General features: G+C 42.7%; 1 protein-coding gene across 1 annotated transcript in view; it reads right to left on the bottom strand.

Moving 5' to 3' along the window:
* Positions 1-388: 388 nt before the first annotated feature.
* DZIP3 (DAZ interacting zinc finger protein 3) overlaps positions 389-9,251 on the bottom strand; it is a 128,633-nt gene continuing 119,770 nt past the window's right edge. Inside the window, exon 35 of the transcript XR_009691540.1 lies at positions 389-2,320. The gene's annotated coding sequence lies outside the window, so the exon portion shown is untranslated. The remainder of the gene's footprint in view (positions 2,321-9,251) is intronic.

Genomic DNA, 9,251 nt, shown 5'->3' with positions numbered 1-9,251 from the left:
AAGATCAACATTAAATTATTTACAAGTCAACCTGGGTGTCTCTGGGTTATGAAATTTGGGAGTGATTATAGATTTTTTTTCCTTCTCAATTTTTGAAATTTTCTAGTGGTTGACTGGGATCAGTCATTAATCTAACCCCTCAAAGAGCTGTTTGATGGGGAATAATTTAAGGAGAGTGGTATAAAACCTTACTTGTGGCAAACTCTCAATGGCAGGAGCTCTTATGAGCATCTCATCAGTTATGTGGACTTGAAGGCACATGGGCCAAGGTCTCAAGAGATGATTGAGGATGAAATTTAAGCTTCCACTTTCAGTGCTTCTATTAAAGCATTTAAAAATATTTGTAGAGGATATTCTGATTATTGATGGAAACTTAAATAGCCTTAAATGTGATGATTGTTTCGAAGGAAAGGAGAGCTTCTGCCACTTTTTGAACTTTTTTCCCTTCTTTCTGCAATGGGGTTATTGGCAGAAAAATGACAGAAAACCATCATTTGTCTCAGTGACCAAGAAATAACCATTTTCCTTTCTGTTTTTTCTTATCTGCTCAGAATCACTATCAAACAGCCCTCTCTAGTCAATGTGAGGAGTACACAACACACACCTGAATGTTAGGGAAAAGCACGGTACTTGAAACTTACTTCCCTCTGTCTTAGAATTTTTATTAAGAAAGTTAAGAAACCGCAAGTTTTTATGTGATACAGGAATCACATTCTAGAAATCTGTAATCTTCTGATAAAAATGGATTCCAGTGATATTTAATGAGGCTGATAGGTCACAGGTCCACCATCTTTCTGCCTCCAGCTGAACTTCTTCAATAATCTGAAGGCAAATTATTATAGACAGGAGTATTAGCTCCATAGTCACTAAGAGTCATTATGAGGGGTTGAATCTGTATCTAAGTTTTCAAAGAACTGGATTCTACCCTCACTGCTGACTCTTCCTTCTTCGATTCTGTTCCCTCCTTTCCTTTCTCCCGGCTCCTTCTGGTCTCCTGGTAACGTGACCTGCGCTTGAGCCCACTTCTTTCTATGCAGCTCACAGGTACAGTTGTCAGATAAGGACTGCATCCTAGCTCATTCTTCACATCTGAGCAGTCCTGGTCCTCCAAAATCACTGCAGGTGGTGACTGCAGCCATGAAATTAAAAGACACTTGCTCCTTGGAAGGAAAGCTATGGCTTTTCCAGTAGTCATATACAGATGTGAGAGTTGGACCATAAAGAAGGGTGAGTGGAGAAGAATTGATGCTTTCCAGCTGTGGTGCTGGGGACGACTCTTGCCAGTCCCTTGGACAGCAAAGAGAACAAACCAGTCCGTGCTAAAGGAAATCAACTCTGAATATTCATTGGAAGGACTGAGGCTGAAGCTTCAACATTTTGACCACCTGATGTGAAGAGTCAACTCATTGGAAAAGACCCTGATATTGGGAAAGATTGAAAGCAAAAGGAAAAGGCAGAAGCAGAGGATGAAATGTTTAGATAGCACTATCGACTCAATGGACATGAATTTGAGCCAACTCCGCGAGTAGTGAAGGACAGGGAAGCCTGGCATGCTTCAGTCCATGGGGTTGCAAAGGACACAACTTAGCGACTAAACAACAACAATTGATATTTTCTTTCCACCTAAGTAAAACACATTAATCATTAAAAAAACTACAGTCAAGCAAAACTAGTGAAAATGAAAAGCATCAGTAATCTACCACTCAGAAAACCACAGCTACAGTTCAGAATATATCTTTCCAGTGTTTTGCTATGCATTCAAAAGAAATTTTTTAGTAAAACTGGATCATAGTCTTACACAATTTTCTAACCTGATTGCCTTTTCAATTAGCCACTGTATGAATCTTTCCATGTTAACCAAAATCCTAGGACTTTGTTTTTTTCCATTTCAATTTAAGAAACATTTCTTTAGAACGATACACAAACTTACATTACATTACAGAGGCGACCAGACAGAGACAGCTTTGCTTACAAGCACAAAAGAAGCACAGATCAGGTGAGTGCAGGGAGGGGATGGACCAGGAAATTAAACTTTGACCGGAGGCTGGGGAAGTGCTCCCAAGGAAGCACGTTTACTTCATAATCAGAATGCAGGTATTCCAGTATATAGCTGCACCAATAGACTTATCTGCTCATATTTGAGGTCTTCTCACCCGGCTAGGTCTACCAGATGTTTACAGTGATTAAAAAACTATACTTCATAAATCCTATTAGCCATCTGTGTGTAGATAGTTTTGCTTCTTTGCTTCTGTCAATCAAGAGGGTATATGCATCAGTGGAAGCCTGGTGTCTCATAAATTCTCCAAGGGTATCTTCTAGCCTGTGATTAAAAAAGGAGTCAGTTCAGTTCAGTCACTCAGTTGTGTCTGACTCTTTGTGACTCCATGGACTGCAGCTCGCCTGGCTTCCCTGTCCATCACCAACTTCCGGAGCTGGCTCAAACTCATGTCCATTGAATCGGTGATGCCATCCAACCATCTCGTCCTCGATCGTCCCCTCCTCCTCCTGCCTCCAGTCTTTCCCAGCGTCAGGGTCTTTCCCAATGAGTCCATTCTCTGCATCAGGTGGCCAAAGTATTGGAGTTTCAGCTTCAGCATCAGTCCTTCCAATGAATGTTCAGGACTGATCTCCTTTAGGATGGACTGGTTGGATCTCCTTGCAGTCCAAGGGACTCTCAAGAGTCTTCTCCAACACCACAGTTCAAAAGCATCAGTGGAAGCCTGGTGCCTTATAAATTCTCCAAGTTCCTAAGTGACTGGTGCTTTCCAGTCACCAAAGTGGTTTCCAGTTTGTTCCCAGCATCTCTTGATGGTGGTACCACCAACACAACCACCCCAGAGGCACAGGGTCACTCTCCTGTCAGATTCCAGACCATTTCCACCACCTGAAGGTCTTCCTTCTGACAAGGAACACTCAGGATAAAAGCACCAAGTATTCTTGACATTAAGGAAGCCCTGGAATCCCTTCCCCAAACCAGTTCTTTCACTATATATCCTGTTTGTTCCCTCCCTCTTCTTCCAAAAGAACCCAGGCCCGTGATCTCTTTTTTCCATTTCTGCTGTTAGAGGTTGGGGCATCCTGTTTACATTGTATATTTTCTCTGACAAAATTTGTCAGAGATACCCTTGTTTTTTTCTGTTTACTAAATATCCACCTTTGATTTCATATTTAGAGAGAAAGGGTAGAGTGAGGAAAAGAGTGATTTGAAATATTCAATTCAGGATAACATTTTGGATACCAAACTATACAGAAAGTCCCCAATGAAATATGTGAGCCGACAAATCCTCTTACCTCTTTAAAAGGGAAAGAATATATTTGTAACTGTAATCATTAGAGTAAACGTTTTCCTGCTTTGATACGGAGATTTGGGAAAGCAGAAGAGTAGTTTTTAAAGAAAGTATTCTCTTGAGCAGTAAACAGCATATGCAACTTAGAGTGTGGTGAACTGTCTCTTGATAACCAGCTTTGTGGCTTTTTTTGAGGCTAAGATCTCGATTTCTGGGTCTTGGAGACTTGATCATCAAAAATGATCTAAAAATGCATCAAATAATTCCTCCCAACATTACAGAAATGCCATGAGGCTCACACAATATTTGTGAAAGTAACCTAAAAATGTTGAAAGTTTTGCAAAAGTTTATGAAAACATTAAAAAGCAGAGACATTACTTTGCCAACAAAGGTCCATCTAGTCAAAGCTGTGGTTTTTCCAGTGGTCATGTATGGATGTGCTGCTGCTGCTGCTGCTAAGTCGCTTCAGTCGTGTCCGACTCTGTGCGACCCCATAGACGGCAGCCCACCAGGCTCCCCCGTCCCTGGGATTCTCCAGGCAAGAACACTGGAGTGGGTTGCCATTTCCTTCTCCAGTGCATGAAAGTGAAAAGTGAAAGTGAAGTCGCTCAGTCATGTCTGACTCTTCGAGACCCCATGGACTGCAGCCCACCAGGCTCCTCCATCCATGGGATTTTCCAGGCAAGAAAGAGTACTGGAGTGGGGTGCCATTGCCTTCTCTGATGGATGGGAGAGTTGGACTATAAAGAAAGCTGAGTGGCAAAGAATTGATGCTTTTAAATTGGGGTGTTGGAGAAGATGCTTGAGAGTCCCTGGGACTGCAAGGAGATCCAACCAGTCCATCCTAAAGGAAATCAGTCCTGAATATTCATTAGAAGGTCTGATGCTGAAGCTGAAACTCCAATACTTCGGCCACCAGATGTGAAGAACTGACTCATTGGAAAAGACGCTGATGCTGGGAAAGATTGAAGGCAGGAGGAGAAGGGGATGATCAAGGATGAGATGGTTGTATGGCATCACCAATTCTATGGACCTGAGTTTGAGCAAGCTCCGAAAGTTGGTGATGGACAAGGAAGCCTGGCATGCTGTGATTCATGGGGTCTCAGAGTTGGACACGACTGAGGGACTGAACTGAACTGATTATTATTTTTAAAATGAGCAGTGTCTTAAGTCCGTGGATGAAATACTGTAAATACTGGGGAAGGAAAACATTTTCCTCCACCCCTTCTGGGTTCTTGTAGGTAGTCTAAGAATTAAATTGATGTTAGACAGATGGACAGGAAAATATCAAATTTAGTTATGTATGTACAGGGGTCTGAAGAGAAAATGACACAGTGGGACAAGTTAGAAAATTGAAGCTTATATATGCCATCTGAGAGAAGAAGGGAGTGGGGTACTGAGACATCAGCGGTGAGGAAGGAAATTTACATGCAGATGGAAAAGCAAAAGTTTGGTAACAAGTATGTGCTGGGGCACAGACTGGATTTTGGGCTCTAGGCGCTGCTGAGCTCCCCACACCACACGTAGCCCATATTCTTTGTAGGTATCTCTGGGCATGACTGTCCTCCTCCCGGACCAGGCTCTTTGTCTAAATTCCTTTAGGTAATTAGGGCTGAAGTTATAAGAAAGACCTGCATCTACTGTTCCTTAAAAAATAATCAGTCTAAAATAATCTTCATACTAGAGAGACATATTTTGGGACAGCAAACTTTGTTTCTCTAAGTAAGGCTCCCTCCAACAAAAGTAACAAATATTTAGGAGATAAAATATATTCTTTTCTAATTCATTTCATGTATTCCTGTTGCCAATTATTTCTAGGAAGTATATAACAGTTACAAATTGATTTCACACGATTAGCTAAGAATATTGCAGAGATTTTACTTCACTCATCAATGAGAGAGAGTTTCTGTGGGTTTATTTTTTTAACCTTTCGCGTTATAGCATGAGTGCTTCTGATGTTTCTCTGCAGAGTCAAGGTTGGGCACAGAAAGCAGATGGTGGGTACCACTGCTAAGAGCTGAAGTCTGGAGTCAGCAAAGCTGGGGTTACGGTGACAGGTCACTTCCATTGACCTGCGGGTGCTGCATCTGCTTCGTGAAAGCACTGTCGTGGAGCAGGAGGAGCGTGGGCTTTTGAGTCAGAGTGACCTGACTTTAAGGATTTGATGAGTCTTTTAACTTTAGTTTTCTTATCTTTAATATGTAGATGGTAATTCCTACCTTGCAGCATGTTTGAGGACTAAATAAGGTGAAGGATGTTAAGTTCTACAACAATCCTGGAACTTGAGAAATTAAAAAAAAAAAGAAAGATTCTTCTTCGGCTGAGACTCTGGTGTCTCCAGATGAGTTCCAGGTCACCCTGCTGCAGCAGTGATGGGGCAGGCTGGCACCAAACTCAGCTGCAGCACATCTTTCCTCAGGGAAGGACCCTGAATTATAGGACTGTTTCCTAGGTATGGTGCTAATTGCTTGGCCGTATGGCATATAGAAAAATGAATTCAAATCTGTGTCTTGATGAATGCCTGCTCATTGAATATGCACCTATTTATCATACGATGGCAATGACAATTTTTTCCCAGAAAGAAATGTTTCTGATTTACATATGTGTGGCTGATGCATGAAGTGGGTTTTATAAATCACTATGTCATCATCACAAAAAAATGCCCTCCAGCCATATTAAAAAGAGCCCGTGACAAGGAGCCTATCAAATTGAATGGAAAGGCCATAAAACCATCAGTTCATTTGACATAAAGCTGATATATTATGTGATAATGCTTCAAGTAGAACCTGGGACCCCATTCATCACACAGGCTGCTCCTCGGCTAGGTTCTGAGCTGTGTGTTAATGAGTCACGCTCGACTCATGCTGCAGATTGCAGTTCCCAATCAGCAGTGGGAAACGACACTCCAGAAAGTGTTTCTGTGGAATATACAGGTTTCACTCAGTAATGAACGTTCCCGGCAGAAAGTTACAACAGGATAGAGGTCACACAGCTTCCGGGGGGCACAATGTCCTCAAGTGTAAAAGGTCAACTGCATCCATGGTTCTTGGTAAGAGAAGCACATAGACTCATCTGGCTGACCTATGCAAGTGCAGGGGCTGGGGCCCCATCCCAGGGCAGGACCTGGGATTCCTCAGCTTTAAAAGATCCTTAGGTGGTTCAGAAGCTCAGCCAGAGTTCAGCCTCTTTATTCAAAGTGTCTTCTGAGGATTAACAGCATCAGCATCGCTGAAAGCTTATTAGCAATGCAGAATCTCAAACCTTCAGAATAAGAATCTGAATTTTAACGACATCCCCGGTGATTCAAAGGACATTAACATTTGAGCAACGTTAGAACAGGGTTTCACAGACTTGGCCCCTTCTTAACATCTCTTGGGAAGCTTTTAAATATCCCAGGGCCCAGCTGCACATAGAACCGAATCAGAGCGTTTAGGGGTAGAACCCAGGCATCACATATTTTGCTACTTTTTAAATATCCCCAGAAGATTCTAATAAGTAGCAACATTTGAGACCCACTAACTTAGAACCTCATTTAGTTTACACCTGAGGCTCTCCCTGGCGTCCCAAAAGCGCGTGATAATGCGAATGCGCAGAATCACTGGCTTAAGGAGGGGGCTTTATACCAACCGCAGGAAGGCGAGGCATTCCGTATTCACTCCCCTTCTGGCCAGGCAGTGTCTCATCCTTTCACACGTGCCTTCAGGACAACCCTGACAGGTAAGAACTGTTACATATTTTTGAAATGAGAAAACTGCAGTTCAGAGAGATAAATTGATTTGCCTGAGGTTATGTAGCTAGTTCTGGAGGAGGGCGTGGTGACCCATTCCAGTATTCTTGCCTGGAGAATCCCCATGGACAGAGGGGCCTGGTGGGCTGCAGTCCATGGGGTTGCAAAGAGTTGGATATGACTGAGCGACTAAGCAGTCACGCATGTAGCTAGTTATGGGGCTTTCCTGGTGGCTCAGTGGTAAAGAATTTGCCTGCCAATGCAAGGGACGTGGGTTTGATCTGTTGGGAAGATTCCCTGGAGGACAAAATGGCAACCCACTCCAGTATTCTTGCCTTGAGAACCCCATGAACAGTATGAAAAGGAAAAAAAGATAAGACACTGAAAGATGAACTCCCCAGGTCAGTAGGTGCCCAATACACTACTGGAGATCTGTGGAGAAATAACTCCAGAAAGAATGAAGGGATGGAGCCAAAGCAAAAACAGCACCCAGCTGTGGATGTGACTGAAGCCTTTGGGGGAGAACACCAATAGAAAACTAGTGAAGCTCCGATCTGCCCAGCTGGGTGGTGGTCCTCGGTGGGTCCTGGTCTTACTGTCTTTACTCCAGTTGGCTAATGCAATCTCCTTAGGATATAACAACCATACTACTGTGTGAAATTCAGGACTCACTTAAAAAAAAAAACGCACACAGCTGAGATATAACTGACATACAATAAACTGTACATATTTAAAGCATACAACTTGATAAGTATTGGTATAAATATGCTCTCAGGAAACTATCATCACAATAATGATCATATTTTCCACCTCCCAAACTTTTCCTTGTGTTCCTTCCTGTTCCTCCCTGCTCCCAGGTAACCACTGATGTGTCTTCTGTCAACATAGATAAGGTTTGCAAGGGACTTCCCTGGCGGTACAGTTGGTGAGACCCCATGCTTTCAATGCAGGGGGCACAGGTTTGATCCTTGGTGAGGAAAGGAAGATCCTGCATTCCACATAGTATGGCCAAAACAAAAAGTAGATGTTTTCATTTTCTAGAATTTTACAAGAATGGAATCATATACTATGTATTACATTTTTGTCTGGCTGCTTTCAATTAGCAGAATTATTTTGAAACTATCCAAATTGTTGTATGTATCAAAGATTTGTCCTTTTTATTACTTTATTATTTATCTATTTACATAGTGAGGGGTTGTGATACAATGAGATATATATGTTTGGTCTTTGGTCTCCAGGTCTACCCTGAGAATTGTCTGAATGATAAGTTTCTCAGCATGCTAATGAGATGACTTGGCTGAGGGGTCCCTAGATAGCTTCAAGATCAGGGCTGGTCACCAGAAAGACACGTTGGAATCTCAGTGTCCTGATCTCATTTCTTCAAGGATGGGAAAGGGACTGGAGGACTGAAGTACTCACCAATAACCAGTGTTTAACTAATCATGCCCGTGTAAAACCCCTTAAACGACAGGTTCAGAGAGCCGAGTTAGTGAACAGAGGCGCTAGGAGGGTGCCACACCCAGAGAAGGCGCAGAAGCTCCGATCTCCTCCCCCACACCTTGTGCTGTTCGCCTCTTCCATCTAGCTGGTCCCGAGTTGCATTGCTTATACTAACTGGGTAATAATAGTTAAGGAAAGAGCTTTCCTGAGTTCTGTGAGCCATTCTGGCAACTACGGACCCTGAGGAATTGGGTCACAGAAACCCCCAATTTATAGCCAGTCGGTCAGAAATATGGGAGTCCACGGACTTGTGCCCGGCATCTGAAGTTGGTGTCGTCTTGCGGGTCTGAGCCCTTAATCTGTGAGGTCTGTGCTAACCCCAGGTAGGTAGTGTCAGAATTGAACTGAATGTCAGGGCACCCAGTTAGTGACCAGAGCATTAGAAAACTGTGGTGAGGCAAAAAATTCACATATTTGGTGTCAGCAGTGTTGTGAGCAAAAAATCTCAGTGGAAGGTTTGGGCTGCTTTCAGTTTAGAGGTAACACAAATAGAGCTTCCATGAACAGTTCCTTACAAGTCTTTGTGTGGACTTACGCTTTCACTTCTCTTGGATAAATATCTAGGAGTGGAATGGCTGGGTCTATAGATGGTGTATGTTCAACTATATGAAAATTTCAAACTGTTTTCCAAAGTGAGGTTTTATATTCCTGAAAGCAGCATACGAGAATTCCTTATGTTCCACATATTTACCAATATGTGGTAATTTCAACTTTTTTAGACACTCTCATAAATGTAT

This window comes from Dama dama, chromosome 31 (assembly GCF_033118175.1).
Source record: "Dama dama isolate Ldn47 chromosome 31, ASM3311817v1, whole genome shotgun sequence".
Classification (NCBI taxonomy): domain Eukaryota; kingdom Metazoa; phylum Chordata; class Mammalia; order Artiodactyla; family Cervidae; genus Dama; species Dama dama.
Note: the sequence above shows the minus strand (reverse complement) of the source record. Positions and strands in the feature narration are given on the sequence as shown.